At 39.0% G+C, this 16,382-nt stretch overlaps 1 pseudogene across 1 annotated transcript; it reads left to right on the top strand.

The window, feature by feature from the left end:
- The first annotated feature begins 757 nt into the window (after positions 1-757).
- On the top strand, positions 758-9,340 carry LOC143864851 (phosphoribosylamine--glycine ligase-like; annotated as a pseudogene). The gene is made up of 4 exons (XR_013241364.1): positions 758-1,503; positions 4,356-4,729; positions 5,684-6,214; positions 8,554-9,340. The product of XR_013241364.1 is annotated as a phosphoribosylamine--glycine ligase-like (transcript).
- Positions 9,341-16,382: the final 7,042 nt, after the last annotated feature.

Here is a 16,382-nt window from a genome sequence, read left to right as displayed (position 1 = left end):
TGAGCGTTGGATTAGATCTGTGGTCGATTAGTTACTTTTAATAGATTTGCAACTAAGATAGATTTAGTAGTTAAGATTTCCATCCTTGGATTAGGTACTTTTGAATAGATTTGCAACTAAGCTAGATTTAGTAGTTATGATTTCCATCCGTATCACTTTCCGGATTATGTTAATCTCTTGTTATCTTTATCCCAGTGTTCTACATAAACACTCACTAAGGCTAATTGAAATCAATCCAAGAAATCGATATTTGTAGAAATCTTTTATTTTATCATGGTATAGAGCATTTTCCTCACGGAAAGTTCTGGGTTCAAAACCCAAGAAAACTTTGATATTAAAAATCCATGTGTACAATACAACCAACCCAAAAGAGGGCCACATGTGACAAGTGTAGTTCACTAATATTTTACTAGAAGACTACTTGGCTTCTACTCTTACGAGGGCACCGGTAAACCAATCAAATGGACCCCCGCCCTTGCCATTGAATGTGAACAATTGTTAGATTGGAAGGGAAATAAAAAACGCTAAAACTTTGCCATTTTGAAATTTTAAACGGAGATATTAAAGTTCGTGAGTTTTGAGGGACGTTTTAGAAATATTTTCTAGAGAAATTCTAGACCGAAGGAGTCATGATAGTGATGTGCAGCCAATGGGAGAGCCCTTTCACCTCTTTTTCGCAAGGGCTCCCTTTAGTTTAGACTTCCTCTATTTTCATTAAGCAATTATTTTGGCATGTAGGGACTAAAAAAGCGGGCCCATTAGGTGAACCATGGACCAAAAATTGCATAGGCCGAATAGATAACTATTCAAATTGCCTGCAAATGGATTCTTAAAGATAATAGTTTGAAAACCGTGTAGTTTGATATCTGCAAAGGAATTTGTCTTTTTTAGGATTTCTTCTATTCGACGTTTCTAATTCGAAGATTTCAAATTCCAACGATAAAAAGGAAAATTTCAATTCGATGCTTCTCATTCTTTGCATAAACATAAACATCGGAGTACAGAATTCCATCTTTTTCGTGGTTTAAAACGGCTAGATATGAGAAAATTTAGAGATTTTAGGGATTCCATTGTTTATTCATTCGCCGCACCTCAAAAAGAGGGTGAAATCATTATCTGGAGGGTTGCCGAACACTATCATATAGGGTGTGTTCTTTAAAACTAGAGAAGTCTCTTGCTTCTTCCCCTCTCATTCTTTCACTCATCTAGGGTTTTTGTAGGGTTTTCTGTCTTACGATTTTATGGCTTGCATTGGGTACAATATCGCAACTTCTCTGAATTTCTCAGATAAGCTAACAGCAAAATCCTTTGGTAGGGATCACTTTCGGTTCGTCAGGAATCTGTCGGTTTTTAAATTTGGTGATCAGAGATTGAGCTTTTCCCCATCTTTTAGCGTGGAAAAATCTCGTTTTTCATCTCACTCTCGTACACTGGCTAGGGCATTAATGAGTGTGGATGTGAATTCAGAGCAATCTGCTTCCTTCAGTAGTGATCAAGTTTCAGGTAAAAACCCTAGCTCTAAATCTTTTTTCTTTTTGTCTTTTTTTTTTTTTTTTTTGCTTTTAGGGCGTAGATTAAATATATCTTCAGTATGTTATAAATAATTTCTTATTAGAAATGAAGTTCATTATTTTGTCAGCATACTCTGTGTTTTTGCAAGCAGGAAGAGTGGAAGAAAATCGCACGTCCAGGGGAAGCCCTCTTGTAAAAGAAACTTGTTATTTGATAAAATCAAAGCTAATAATTATAATGCAGATGACTAGTTATTTAACTCTAGATAGACACCAACCTATTCAAATTTCTCACCAATCCTACTTCTACAAATTTGCTAATTTAACTGAATCCCAAATCTCCTACTCACCCAGATAACACTAAATAAAAGCAGCAAATAAAATAAAAATAAGGTAACAGCAGATTCCTAAATAGTCTCCCCAAGAGGCACGTAACATTTCCCTCCCCATTGCAAAAACCTTGTCCTCAAGGTTCAAAGTCTGGAAAAGGCTCTTTAAGTTTCTGCCATGTTTCCCAAGTTGCATCTTCAGGTCAGAGTTAGACAATTGCACTAGAACCCTTGTTACAGCCCGATTATTGTGATTGACCACGTCAATCACTAAGAACCTCCGATTGCCCAACAAATATTATAAAAGTGAAAAAGAAAATAAGAAGACAGAAAGGTCTCTAGCAGCGTATAGAATCAGAAAGACAGAGAGGGGAGAATAGGTTCTGTTAAGAACATTCTGTTTTTATAAGCCAAACATGCCCGTTCAATGCACCGTTTAACATAGTACAGACACCCATTAAGAAAATGGACGATTTATAAACGTTACAGATCGCATCCCAACAGTCAGGGCGCAACATAACGGCAAAGTTATTTTGACGTTGGTAGCAAAAATGCGCCCAAAAAACCGGGAGAACGATGAAGTTATTTGACAAGAACGGCGAAGTTATTCGTCAAATAACGGCGATGTTTTTCTCAGAAAAAACGGTGAAATTAAGGGTGTAGTTAGATGGACAGTATCAAAAAAATAAAAATAAAAATTAGGGAAAAGGTAAAAAGCTTCGGGTCACACACGCGGTGGTATAGCCAAAAGCCCACCGGGTCCACTTGGTGGCTCATGCACGTAGGCCCCTTTTCTTTCTCTTCTCATTCACAAGACAAGAGAAGTGGATAGCTTTATATAGCCATGAACCTTTCCTCTACTTTCCAATGTGGGACTATTCAGCTTGGAAGGGAAGAATGAAAACTCACGTTTCAAAAGCAATGTGACAGTTTTGTAAGTAAAAAAACTTTTAGAAACACGAGTAAATGCCACATTTTGTATTAAAATACCAAATAATTTCATTTTTTGTATTAAAATACTAACACTCGATTGTCGGAGAACACGATTGAAGGTAAAAATATGTTTAGGGTATAGTTTTAACTACATTGTTTCCTTTGATTTGCATATAGGATAGTGAGTTTGGGGAATTGGGTTGGGGGGGGGGGGGGGGGGGATTTTCAGAATTTAGGGTTTCTGTGTTTCGAGACTTAGGTGGTCGACCGTCCAATTGGGATCTGCATGTTTCTTCCTTATTTTCGAGTGCTTGTTGAATAATTTTTGTTCCATTGCAAGCATGTTGAATGTGTAGTTTGTTCTCTTTGTGTTTGGGGTGCTGGTGAGCGTGATTGTGAAGGCCAAGGCCGTGGTAGGTAAGTGATATAGCGCACCTTTAGCATGTTATGCTTGTGCATTTCATATTGAAACTGTAAAAGCTTGCATTGTCTTTTAGCATAATTTATTCGAATATGTTTGTAGTAGTAATGTAAACTATTTAATGCATTGCTGGGTATACCTGTAATTCCATGACATTGGCATTTGCGGCGTCGAGGAAAAAATGGATAATCTTTCAAATTAGTCTGAAGATTTTGATTTCGTTCTATTTTTTAATTTAAGTGCATAACTCACTCTTTATACATCTAGGGTTTTTGTAGGGCTTTAGATTAGAACCAAAGGAATTTTTGCTTTTCGCCCTCTAAAATCCTATTTCCGTACGTTTCTAGGGCTGTTTTTCTAGACTTCAAGATCATAAAACTACCGAAATCTCTTGCTTTTCTTCTTCCCTCCCCCGTTTCAATCCATTAAAGTTCAAATCCCTCTACCTGTAAAATGCTAGGGCAAGGTTCTGATAATTGGAATCGAATCGTAAATCGTATTAGGGTTCGAATCGTAAATCGTAATAGGGTTCAAATCGTTTTGAATTGTAGATCGGATCGTAAATCGTAAGATATTTCAGATTTCTATATAAAAATGAGAAAATATTTTTTTGAATGGCAAAAATGAGAAAATATATTAAAAAAATATAAAAAGGTAAAAAAAAAGTATAAAATGTGTAGTGATTGAGGCTCCCAAGGTTATTGAACAAACTATTTGTTATTCCAGCCCACTTCGGTTAGAATTGCAATTCTTGGGACATGCATGTCATATCAGTCCTGTATAATATAATGGAAAATCTATAACACTGGAAATGGGATTTTGGAACCTTTTGTTTTGAGATTATTAAGTCCTAAATGTGCTTCAGATGAGGGACTTTTTTTATTTTCATTTCTCGTATTTTCACTTTCTGGTATTCACTTGATTCTTTTTGTGACTTTTGGTTTGTTTCTCCCGAAATATCAGATATATCGGTAATGAAAAGAGAATTTCAGTTTTCTTGTATATTGAATCATAATATACTTGGGAGAATTGCATGATCTATTATTAAAATGAAAGTCTGCGAATTTCTTTTTGACCTATTGAGTTTTACAAGTTACTTTAGATTATCAGATTCATTATAAAGATGATGGACCATCTGATTTCACTTCTTTCTCATTGTAGAAGAGAGAGTGGCGGCATTGGTCATTGGTGGCGGAGCAAGGGAACACGCACTTTGCTATGCCTTGCATCGATCTCCGACTTGCGATTCAGTTTTCTGTGCTCCTGGTAATGATGGAATTGCTAGTTCAGGCAGTGCTACTTGCATATCAGACCTCGACATTTTAGATAGCTTAGCTGTGATCTCATTTTGCCAGAAATGGGGAGTTGGGCTGGTCGTGGTAGGTCCAGATGCTCCTTTGGTTGCTGGTCTTGCAAATCACCTAGTTAAGGCTGGGATCCGAACTTTTGGCCCTTCGTCAGAGGCTGCAGCTTTGGAAGGGTCAAAGGATTTTATGAAGAGGTTGTGCGACAAATATAAAATTCCCACGGTAAAGGTTTTTCCATCGTTGATATTCTAATTTGACTTATGCGTTTCATTTTTATAAATTATATCAGCTCGAAACATTAATGAATATTCACTGAAAGGCTACCATTTAAAAAAAAAAAAATTCACTGAAAGGCTGCGTAATTAACCACTTTTGGGGCTGAACTATAGTGGCAATCTTGGTATTAATTATGTGCACTGGAGGCTTCTATGTGTTAAAGCCCCTCCAATCTCATTAATGTTATCAAGTCACCTTCTCATTTTTTTTTGAATTGTCAAATCACCTTTTCATTGTTTATGCTTTCAGTGCTTGCATTTTTTGGTGCTAGTTTTGGATGCTTTAATTAGGTTGTTTTTAGAACGTCTGGGCCTCCTTGTCATATTCTTACATGAGTGTTCTACTTGGGGAACTGCTACAATTTTGGAAGCTTGTGACTTTTAGATGCTTTGGGTCATGAGATAGCTACTTTCTGTTCTTTTGCTTCCTCATTTGCAGGCCAGCAAACGAGGAAGCGGATGAGGAAGCGGGCATAATTGCAAAGGAGGGGGTGGAGAAAATGGATATGGAGGTTATTACATTTAACATTGAACGGAGGACTTAGACTTAATTTAAGGGAAGGGATGGTACATAGACTGTAAAAGGTTGGGTGACACCTTGTCGCTAGCCTAACATTCACTTGTACTGTAATCTTTGGCTTTAATAAAGTCACCTTTTCTCAAAAATAAAAATAAAACAATACTTTCTGCTCCTGCTACCTGTTCTTTCGCTTTCTAGTAGCTAGGACTTTCATGCTTTTATGGTGCATAACTCTTGTGCTTTGATTTTTGTGTGCCTGCCAAATTGCTTATGCTCTTTTGTAGAGTACCATGTCATGAACTTTATACAATTCTTTTTACAATTACATGTTAATTCTTATTATTAAAAAAAAATAAAATAAAAAAAATTACATGTCAATTCTTGCAGCATCAAACGTTTACAAACCCCTCAGATGCAAAGCGATATATTCAAGAGCAAGGCGCACCCATTGTTGTCAAGGCAGATGGATTGGCTGCCGGGAAAGGCGTTGTTGTTGCTATGACTTTGGAAGAGGCATACAAAGCCGTGGATTCTATGATGGTGAAGGGTATTTTTGGCCCCGCTGGTTGCAAAGTCATCATTGAGGAATTTCTTGAAGGAGAGGAAGTTTCCTTTTTTGCTCTTGTGGATGGTGAAAATGCATTACCTCTTGAATCTGCACAAGACCATAAACGAGTTGGTGATGGCGATACTGGTCCAAATACAGGGGGAATGGGGGCATATTCTCCAGCACCTGTATTAACAAAAGAACTTGAGTCACTGGTCATGAGATCAATAATTCTCCCAACGGTGAAGGGAATGGCTGCAGAAGGCTGCAAGTTTGTTGGTGTCTTGTATGCGGGGCTTATGATTGAGAAAAAATCTGGGCTACCTAAGCTTATTGAGTACAATGCCCGGTTTGGTGATCCAGAATGCTAGGTTTGTAACACATCCCATGTCTTTTAGGTTTTTCTCAATAAATCGTGCTAGTTTAATGTAGGTGCATCCGTAACAAATAATTTGTTATCGTGTAATTGAGGAGATTTTAGCATTCTCATATGATGCTTCGCACAGGTAATAAATCACCATTCATCAGATAATATGCACTTTTCTTTTACTAAATGATTGTCCAGATTTTTATTTTGTACATTGCACCTATGCTATCCTATAATTTATTTGGAGGGACATTATACAGGTTGGTATATCTCTGAACTTCGAATTTCTACCAAGAAAAGTTTATGGAATGGATGTAACAATCAGTGGTTTACCATCCCCTCAATGGGTTATAACATCGGGCTACAAGCTTATTACTGCAGCCCCTGTAGGGAAATGAAATTCCCAGAAAGAAAGTAAAGAAAATCGAACTAAAAACAGTATCAACGCTGTTTTAAAAAAAAACCGTACCAATGTTTGTTCATTGTACTATTAAAAATACAATAACAAAAGTAATATTGCAGGGAAATAGAAGGAGAAATAATTAGAACTAAACCTTCAAAACTTCGAATTCCGTATTCCCAGTAGTCCAATAACTATGACAAATTCACACAAATAAACTTCTCGTGAATACAAACACCCCCAAATTAGGATTCTAAATAACCTTAAAACCTCCTACAAATTTCCTAACCATCCATCACGGTTTAATCTCAATCATAGATAACAGAGGACAAACATTTTTCTTTGGACTAATAATTTTTAAAGCGAATGAGAAACACAAAGCCAACTCCATAAGCATGTGTTATTTAGAAAAGTGTGAAACTGCATTATGAAAAAACATATGCCTTGCATCTCTTTATGAGTTGAAAAATTATGGAATTAGTTTAAGGCAAATGATATCAACGCTACTATGTTTTTATAAATGCGCGACGCATCTTGTCGTGTAGTACTTAAAGGGCTGTCAGAAGAATATTACAGTTCTCAAAAAGCTTTTACAAGCCCTCTAAATACTAAACGATAAAATGCTTTCGCGCATCTTATAAAAAGAGTGGAGTGCTGAAATAATTTCCCTAATTTAATACCAATCATGGCCCTTGTGAATATTTTATCATTGACAAAAGATCTTAATGGGATTCATTGGAATGATGATTTACCATGAACATTAATTTACCATGAGCATCACACCACCACCACCACCAATGTACAAGGACACCCCAATTAGAATGATGAATTACCCTGTGCTTTGCCATAAGATCTCATCATAGAGGTGCAAAGTCCGAAAATATTTAGGTTGAGGAAATAAGCCTCTATTGTTCTATATATATCATGATTATGCCTGAAAAGATCCAAAAACGAATCTTAAGAGCTTTTCAGAACTGCATATCATAACTGATAAGTTCTCACCACTTTTCATTGCAGCTTATCATACCTCCCACAGTGTAAGTAGCCTCGTAAGGGGATTATGATCCTTGTATTGTTTGTTCTATTGGCGTTATCGAAACCCCTTGTCAAAACATTCTTTTATTTTTCCTGAATGAGTACCCTCAAATTTGCTCAGGATCATTCCCTATTGTGTCATGCGCTTGGACCTTTCTATGGGATACCGTTGGTGGAATCAGAGCTTCGGCAGCCCTGTGTGTGTGTGGGGGGGGGGGGGGGGGGGCACTTATTGGGTTTAGTGTCACGGGCTATAAGGTAGTAGAAGCATTAGTGTTGAGTTAGATCTTTCACTTGAGGGGTTGCTCTTAGGATCTTTCTCAAAGGAACAAAGGCCTGTACTCTACTTATAGGAATAGGGCTGCTTCTCTCTTCTTAGAAGCGTTCGGTTAGGTCCCTCTCACGAGGAACCTCACTCCACTCCTATAAAGGAATAGGAATAGGAAGCTCTTTAGGTCATATAGTGGGGCCTTAATTGAAACCAAAATACACTTAGTGGAGATATTAAGGTACCCAATACCATTTTTGTCTCCTCAAACCTCTAACCCCTGATATGACAGGAAAAAGAGCCTTGATGCTCAAACCAGGAAAGTGTGGTGTTTATTTTGCTATTTTGTATATCACCGCCATGTCTGATTTTAAGTGCACAGCTAATGCAGAAACCCACATAAATTATGAAGAAGCTTGAGGTGTCCAGGATGTTGGAGCCCATTAATTCTACTCTTTTATGATCTGCAACACTAAATTTTGTAACATGTGGATACATGCTAGTGTGCCCAGATGGACTTTCTCATGCTTGTGTCTTTGCAAATTATGATCTGAATCAGTTTACTGTCTGGGTTAATTTTCTGCTCTCCCTAAAAGTGTGATACTCTAATCAACACTCTCCATTGAATTTGTACACGCAGGTTCTGATGGTTCGGTTAGAGTCTGATCTGGCTCAAGTTCTACTTGCAACCTGTAAAGGAGAACTGGGCAAGGTGTCGTTGAAATGGTCCCCTGACTTTGCCATGGTGGTGGTGATGGCAAGTCGAGGTTACCCTGGTGCCTACAAAAAGGGTACCAGAATAAGAAACCTTGAAGATGCAGAACTCATCGCTCCAACAGTAAAAATATTTCATGCTGGGACTGCTCTCGATTCTCATGATAATTTCATTGCCGTTGGGGGTCGCGTGCTCGGGGTTACTGCCAAAGGGAGGGATATAGAGGAGGCCCAAGAGAGAGTTTACCAAGCAATTGAAGAAATCAACTGGCCAGAAGGTTTCTACAGGCGAGATATCGGTTGGAGAGCACTTCCCCACAAGCAGTTCGCCATTGAAGGGTAAGTAGGTGTTAGGAGAGTATTATGAATTTATTGTCCCTTTTGATTATAAGAGGGAATCAACTTTGAGACTCACAACATTAGGATGCTGGGCAAATGAAGCCCATGAGAGATCAAGAGAAATTGGAAAGAAAGTGATAATACTTGTTAGAAGATGGTAGTATAGAAATGTTCATTGGCAGACAAAACCCTTATAGCTCAACAGTTACACTTGTTTTCCTTCAAATTTTCTCTATCTGCTCTTTTACTTTTTCAACTAGATAACTAATTGCAATTGTTGAAGCACTGTGGCTGGTGAAGGGTCTACAACAGAGACTGAATGTGTGTGTTTTCTCTGATCATTGGTCTCTGTAATATACTTTGATAACCATGAAGTGCTGCTCCGAAGTTTGAACCAAGGAGGACATCATGTTTAGACCTCTCCAAAGCTTTTAGTAAAATGATATTTCCACCCCATTTTTCAGCATGTCCAACCCATGTTTGTCATTTTTTGTAAGTAACTGCATTTCCATCCCCTTTACTGTCTTTTCCTGAAAATGAAAATAGGAAAAGACAACAAAAGGGGGGTGGAAATATCATTTCTGACTCTAATCATCAACTTAGCATTTCCATTCCTTGTTTCTCTTTTCTAGAAGTGACTGCTTGGACTTGTTAATGGGGGTGCTGGAGAGTTGGTATTGATAGCTGTAAATTTAGGCATTTTGCACCAATTTTAGCTTGTTTTTGTTTAGTTTGCTCTTTTGTGGATTGTGTATGTAGCAGCTCTCTAATTCAAAAAGTTAGAATATACAGAAATAGCTGGCTGATTTCTCCCCTCAGGCAAGAAAGAAGATAGCAATTCATCTCTTTTATCCTGATTTCATGCTACTGTTTCTCTAGTTGAGTAATGGGAATTGCTGAATGCCCAATTCCAGATCTTCTAGAGTTTAAAAAAAAAAACTGTTGGGATTCAAAGAAACCACCACCACTAAGAACATTTAAACCCACCTTCCAAATTTGAAGATAACTGCCAACCTTACAAGAGAAGAGGCCACTTGAGGAACCATAGTTATTGTAGCAGAAAACTAGTCATTCTGAAAGAAATCAGAACTAAGAACAAGATTGTTGATAATTAGAGAGAAGAAATATATTGTGTCCAAACTCTCTTTTATACATATAAGAATGCTAAACTGAAGGTGCCGTTGCAAAAATCAGCTGCAACTCTTTTCATAGTTGCAAAATTATCTTCTCAATCTTGACCAAATGACTGTTACAATCCTCAAAAACGAACAACCGATCAAAGAAGGCTTTATAAAAGTAGGAGTGCTACTATCAAAATAGGAGAGTATCAAATACCATTTCAAAACAAGAGAGAATCCAATATCATTTTCCTATAAATATTTGAGAAATAGACATGGAAAGGAAAGAAAATGTAGGCAATAATTGGAAACCGGGAAAAATTATTCCATGAAATATTCTTGAGCTCAACTATGTAAGATGGGAGTAGAGTTTGTATAAAAAATCCCTACAAACTAGTGAAGAGAAAATACCTGTTTAGAATTCGTTTTTTGTTTTCCTGGTATTTTTAGTGCCTTTAATGCTCCTCTCACTTCCACCCTCTCAGGTCACTCGGTCTCCAGCTCGTCTCTCACAACTGGCCTCACAAATATTCCATGGAATATTTTTTCACAGTGGCCGAATTTGATTTCCAAATAATATGTTTGGTGATCTGGATCGTTGATCTGATGGACCATTATCGGGCAATATTGTTGGACTGAGTCCTATGCCAAAGAGAGATCAGCTCTTACCAAATGAATCTAAAGACACTCTGGAAATGGAATTGAACTGCAAATTAGAGTCCTGTTTAAATCGCAGCCAAAATGAAGTTGATTCACTGGAGACAAATGAAAGCGAGGAAGAGTTTGCCACAATGACTTCAATGGGTGATGATATGGGCATTTTGTATAAGGAGGATGTGGAAGGCACAAAGAGAATGTTTATGGAGATGGAAGGTAGGGATCGTAAGGGGCGAAAAAATCCGATGAAATCTGGCAAAGGTGAAAAGGAAATCAGGGCTCTGCAACAGGTTAGAGCCAAAGGATTCTTTGGGCGTAATTATCGTTCTTCCAAATGAAGATTCTATTCTGGAATATCAGGGGGTTGGGGTCGGATAGAAAGAAGCTGGCTGCGAAGGAGATTTGTAGAAGACGACAACCAGACATCTTTGTAATTATAGAATCAAAATTAAGTGGGGTGCGAGAGAACATAATAAATGAGATTTGGGGAAATGTCAACCGTCAGTGGTGTGTAAAAGATGCAACTGGATCGGCAGGGGAGATTATTGTCAAATGGAAGGAATCTCAATTCAGAATGGTGCGGCAATCAATCGGGGAGTTTTCAATATCCCTGATTTTTTCCTCTCTTTCTAATGATAATGAATGGATGTTCATGGTGGTGTATGGACCTGTAAGGGCTAGGAATCGGCATGCTTTCTGGCCAGAATTAAGGTCCATTCGGGAGGAATGGCCGGGGGGGGGGCTGGATTTTGGGAGGGGATTTTAACACGGTTAGATACACACACGAAAAGAACAGAATGGGGCGTATTACTCAAAGTATGCGGTGTTTTTCAGATTTGATCAATTACTGTGAGCTGATTGATCTACCCATGGAGGGAGCCAAATTCACGTGGACGAATAATCAAGACAGATTAGTCCAATCTCGGATTGATCGAATCCTCATATCCAAGGAATGGGACGAATCCTATCGGAACATTTATCAACGAGCATTACCACGGCCGATATCCGATCATAACCCCTTAATGCTGGAGCTCGGTGAAATTGCGGGTGGTCCCTACCCGTTCAGGATGGATATGTCTCTCTGTGAAAATCCAGAGTTTGACGGAAAGGTGAATGATTGGTGGTTATCGGCTCAGATTGAAGGCTGGGCCGATTTTGTTCTCTGTCAAAAACTAAAGGAAGTCAAAGGCAGGATCAAAGCTTGGGCAACTGCGGAACACCGATTGAAGCATTCTCGCAAGGAAGAAGTGTTATATGGTCTGGAGGATCTAGAAAGAAAAGAAGAATCGAATCCACTGGGGGAGGCCGATTGTCAGTTGAGGGTCAACTTAATGCTGGAATACGAAGAATTGATTCGTAGGGAGGAAATTAAATGGCGGCTGAAATCCCGCGCCTTATGGCTTGATGCAGGGGACAAGAATACAATTTTTTTCCATAAATTGGCAAATTCAAGGAGGCGGACTAATACGATCAATTGTTTACTGATAAATGGTGGGCTAGTGGAAGACAAGGATTGTATAAAAATCCATATCCTTGATTACTATAAGAGATTATATACCTCGGTATATGTGTGGAGGCCTCGTTTAGGGGGTCTGTCTTTCAACAGAATCGATGAAGAAAGGCAGTGCTGGCTGGAAAGGATATTTTCGGTGGAAGAAATTGAGGCTGCATTGCACGCTCTAAAAAAGGATAAGGCACCTGGACCGGATGGCTTTCCAATGGCGTTTTATATTCGCTACTGGGATTTGATAAAAGAGGAGGTATGTCGCTTCTTCAATGAATTTCACGAAAATGGAATCCTTAACAAAGGAATAAATACCACTTTCATTATGCTTATTCCTAAGCGGGAGGGTGCAATTGAACTTAAAGACTTTCGGCCGATTAGTTTAGTCCACAGTCTCTATAAACTCTTGGCGAAGACTTTGGCTATGAGATTTTGCAAGGTTATGGATATAATGATATCCAAGTTTCAAGGGGCTTTTGTGAACAAAAGGCAAATACTTGATGGGGTGCTTATTGCTAATGAAGTTCTTGACTCTATGAAGAGGAATGGGGAGAGTGGTATCATTGCAAGGGTGGATCTTGAGAAAGCTTATGATCATGTTGACTGGGGAATGTTGGATTTCATGTTGGAGAAGATGGGTTTTGGGGAGAAATGGAGAAAATGGATGCAGTCTTGTGTTTCTACTGCCTCTTTTTCAATTATAAACGGATCCCCTCATGGGTTCTTCAATAGTACTCGAGGTCTCCGACAAGGTGACCCCTTATCACCCTATCTATTCATTGTTGTCGTGGAAGCTCTCAGCAAACTGTTATCTTTGGCGGAAAGCAAGGGTCTTCTCAGGGGCTTGACGGCTAGCAAGAATGATTCACCCATAAATCACCTGCAGTTTGCGGATGACACCTCAGTCTTAATCAAGGATGGGGTATCTTACACGGCAAATTTAAAGAGGTTGTTTCGCTGGTTCGAAATGGCATCTGGACTTAAAATTAATTTCTTTAAAAGTACAATAGCGGGCATCAATTTGGAGGAGGAGTCCATTGGGACTCATGCTCGCATCCTTGGTTGCGGGGTGAGTCAATTTCCTATCACTTATCTTGGGTTACCGCTGGGTTTTGGCATTCCTAAAATCGGACTGTGGGATGTAGTCTTTGAAAGAATTGAAAGAAAATTAGCCACATGGAAAAAGAAGTTCTTATCTCTCGGGGTTCGAATTACTCTAATTAAAGCCGCCCTTGCCAACATGTCGGTGTATTATATGTCTCTATTTAAAATACCGGCCAAAGTGGCTAACCGCATTGAAAAGATTCAAAGAGATTTTTTATGGGAAGGGACAGAGGGCGAATCGAAGAAGCTCAAACATTTATTATCTTGGCAAACGGTTTGCAAACCAAAGAATTGTGGTGGGCTTGGTATTGGAAGAATCCGTTTGCGCAACAAAGCTCTATTGGGGAAATGGCTATGGAGGTTCGGGGTTGAGAAGGATGCTTTATGGCATAATACTATCGCAAGGAAATATGGGCAGGGTTGGGGGGATTGGGAATGTGGAGCACCGTCAAACAGGACTGGTTCCGGTGTGTGGCGTTCTATTCACTCTACACGGGAGCTTTTCAAACCATTTATCAGATTTAGACCGGGCAAGGGCAACGAAACCCGATTTTGGATTGATCTATGGATAGGAGACTCTCCTCTATCTGTAGCTTTTCCGGATATATTCAGAGTGGTTCTAAAAAGGGAAGCAACAATTTCGGATTATGTTATCCGTGGTGAAGATGGAGGGGTTTCTTTTTGGGATATTGGGTTTCGGCGGAATTTAAAGGATGAGGAGATCGAATCTTTCACATCTCTCCTCAATCTTTTAACTAACACCTATCTATCCCCTATTTTATCGGACAAGTGGGTATGGACACCTGATTCTGAAGGGGGTTTTACTGTAAAAAGTTTTTTCCTGAAATTAACAATGGGAGATGGACGGGACATCAAATGGAAACGCTTATGGCTACCCTACATACCCCCGAAGATAGCGGCTTTTGCTTGGTTGGTTGCATACAGATGTATTAATACTTGTGAAAGGCTTCAAAGGAGGAGTGTTCGGTTGGTAAGCAGATGTGCTCTATGTTGTAATAGCAATGAATCAATTGACCATCTGTTGTTGTTATGCCCTTACTCCTACGAGGTATGGATGGGGATTCTCAGATTCTTCAGAATGTGTTGGGTACTCCCAAATAACATTTCAAATTTGCTCATGAACTGGACGGGAGCTTTTCATGGCTGCTTGGGGCAGAAGATGTGGTACGCTATTCCGTTCGCAATAACATGGTTTTTATGGATAGAACATAACAACATAATTTTCAATGATCAGAGCAAGGCTCCTAGATTTTTATGCCTCTCCATTATTATCGCAATCCTCACATGGGCAAGCAGTAAAGGGGGCGTACCATATTCAATATCACATATATTGCGGAATGGATTCACAGTCATCACGGAAAAGCAGGGTGTAAAGGCCATCAAGCCGATTTGGTTACCACCGCCGGAGGGCACTCTTAACCTCAATTTTGATGGAAGCTCAATAGGAAATCTAGGACCTGCGGGGTTTGGGGGAGCAATTCGCGACTTTATTGGAACAACAATTATGACATTTTCTGGACCGGGCGGTGTATGTGATGTGAACGAGGCGGAAGCTAGAGCATTATTATTCGGCCTTCGTTGGTTTAGGAATCATAATTTGGGGCCCTTAATCGTGGAAGGTGTTTCAACCAATGTCATTGCATGGGCGAGGAATCAAGGTCCTGGACCTTGGCGGCTTGCAAACGTGATTGATGAGATACGAGATCTCATGGGTATCATATGTCCGTTGATAACGCATCGAAGGCGTACAGCTAACACTCTGGCCGATCGTTTAGCGAAGGAGGGAGTGGGATTATCGATTCCGAATGTTGTATTTAATGCTCCGGGAGCGAATCTCTTGTAATTCACTGTATTACACAGGGACATCTTGTCCCTTCTTCATGTAATTTCCTTCCAGGAATTAAATAAACTGTTATCTTTAAAAAAGAAAAAGAAAAAGAGATCCGATCCATTAGATCAATGATTTTTGAAAAGTAAAAATTAAAACAAGGGATTTGCTAGCGTCCATTGCAGAAGGCATTTTGTGGATGATTTGTTGCAAGTGAGAGTAGCCACCTCATGAATGAAGACAAAATCTGCTGAAAAGTGAGTCTCTGTGGCTGCTCTCACCTGCAAGGCATCCAAGAAATGCCTTTTGCGGTGGACCCTAGCAAATCCCTAAAAATAAATGATTAAAATCCTCTTAGAAAACTACAGTCTAATTTATTTGGAAATTGATACCTGCACTCTTCTTCTTTTTTTTTTTTTTTGGCTAAATAATGACAATCCTTTCCTCATTTTTCACTTTTTCTACTTAGCTGATAAAGTAATAGAGGCGGCTACAATTTGCTAAGGGAAGTGATTTATTCATCCCCTTTTCTTTGCTGGGAAACCCTACTAATGTATTTATGAGTTATGACTACTCTTTTACACTAAAAGGGGCTGTCCCAGGGAAGAAAAGTGGGGCGAATCTATCATTTCCCTTTGCAAAATACAATTAACAACCAGTCAAAAGAGTGTTTCAACAGGCCAATGTCGGATTGCAGGAATGTTTTGGACAAAGTTTGGAGAAGAAAAACTTTTCCAAATTTTCATTCTTTTCCATTGTTTGATTACACATGGAAAAAAAGTGGCTAGAACCTCTGCGGTTCAAACTTTTTGCTGTCAGAGCAGATTTTGATTTGGATTTCTCACATTTGCAGACCTTTTTGCATTGTAATTTGGATCTGGATCAAATTCTTGGATTTTCAATCTAGCAACTGACAGTGAAAAAAATCAGATTTCCAAATATGTTGTGCAAATAAGAAATTGGAAATCAACAGATCCGACAGTTTCCTTCACCCTCTTTGCTCCTCAACCTCTCCCTTCCAATAGAAAGTACGCCCTTCCATCTCTCTCTCTCTCTCTCAACATGAGCTGCCGGATCTCTTCATTTGAATTCAAAACTAAATTCCAAATCCAAATACGATATATGAGGTATCCAAACGGGCCCTAGGTTCTCTATTTTATAATTTCCTTCTAAATCAGGAAAAT

The sequence above is a fragment of the Tasmannia lanceolata genome, unplaced genomic scaffold, assembly GCF_043159265.1.
Source record: "Tasmannia lanceolata isolate RefF3 unplaced genomic scaffold, GAP_Taslan_0.1 ptg000054l, whole genome shotgun sequence".
Classification (NCBI taxonomy): Eukaryota; Viridiplantae; Streptophyta; class Magnoliopsida; order Canellales; family Winteraceae; genus Tasmannia; species Tasmannia lanceolata.
This window is presented reverse-complemented; position numbering and strand designations above follow the sequence as displayed.